The sequence below is a fragment of the Hemiscyllium ocellatum genome, unplaced genomic scaffold (assembly GCF_020745735.1).
Source record: "Hemiscyllium ocellatum isolate sHemOce1 unplaced genomic scaffold, sHemOce1.pat.X.cur. scaffold_261_pat_ctg1, whole genome shotgun sequence".
NCBI lineage: Eukaryota > Metazoa > Chordata > Chondrichthyes > Orectolobiformes > Hemiscylliidae > Hemiscyllium > Hemiscyllium ocellatum.
The window spans coordinates 56058-57483 of record NW_026868149.1 but is presented as its reverse complement, the minus strand read 5'-3'; positions in this window follow the sequence as shown (position 1 = coordinate 57483).

Here is a 1426-nt window from a genome sequence, read left to right as displayed (position 1 = left end):
GTTACATATTGAAAGTTTTTGGAGAGTGGGGAGATAAGCTTGTTCAAAGGAGGACACAGAATGTTCCATCAGCAATAATCTATGTCTATTATTTCATGAAGTTCAGCTGCCTCTAAAATGTATTTTAAAAAATATCGATTTCCTGAGATTTACAGGATGTTAGGAATTTTTTAAACTTTGTATTTTAAAGAATATTTCAGGTGTCACAGACAAACCAACTGTAACAGGAGCAAGAAAAGACCACATTGTCCAAATATTCCAAGTTCAACATGTAGACCCGTCAAGAAGCATGAAATATAGAGGTAATGGAAACATGAAATGCAAACAGAAAATGCTGGATAAACGAAAAAGATGAGGAAGTATCTGCAGAAAGCAACAGAAATAACATATGTAATATGATCTGTTACTGTTCTGAAAATTCATATTAGAATCAAAGCTTAATTTCTTGCATCTCTGCTCAGATGTTGCCAGATCTACTGAGTTTCGCTCAAGCTCTTTTGATTTCTTTTTCCTTTCTGAACTGTGAGGAAGTGTCTGATTTGAATGATAACAGCAAAACCACTATCTCAGTTGAATCTCGAGTAATTTGTTATGGATATTAAATGAGAAATTGCAACGTTCTTATGTTTGACAGGGCTCTAAATATTGCACTGTGAGAACTTGTCGTGAAAATGTTGAAACAAAAAGAGAAGTTGCTGCAAAAGCTCAGCAGGTTTGGCAGCAGCTGTGCAGAATAATCACAGTTATTGTTTCCGGTCCGGTGACCCTTCCTCAGAACTGATGATAGCGCTGAAAATGTTGGTTTATATACAGAAGAGGCTGGATACCTGGTAATGGAGACTGTTAGTAACTAACAATAGAGGGTGAGTATCAGAAGGGTATATGGGTAGGGGACAAGGACATTGGGGAGTTCAGACAGTAAAATTATTGAACTTGATTTTGAGTCTGCAGGACTGCAGGGACCGCATGGAAAAATGAAAAGTTTGTCTTCCAGTTTCCGCTGAACTTTCCCGGAACATTGCAGCAAGCCTGACACAGAGATATTGGCCAGGGAACAGGATGGGGTTTTAAACAGGCACACAGCTGGAAGCTCAGGTTCTTTTGCAGAGGTACAACAAGGATGTTTTGCGAAGTGTCCATCAAATCTACCCTTCGTTTCCACAATGTAGAGGCGACCACATTGTAAGCAGCAAATATAGTAGACGAGATTGTGGGAAGTGTCGATAAGGTGCTGCTTCACCTGGAAGGTATGGTTGAACCTTTGTATATTGAGGAAGGGGGGAGTTAAATGGGAAACTGTTACACCTCGGACAGGGGAAAGTGAACTGAAACTTGCGTGGGAGTGAATAAAGAGCAGGCCAATGCGTCTTGAAGGGAATGATCCCTCCAGAAGGTGGACAAGGGAGGAGAGGTGAATATGTGCAGG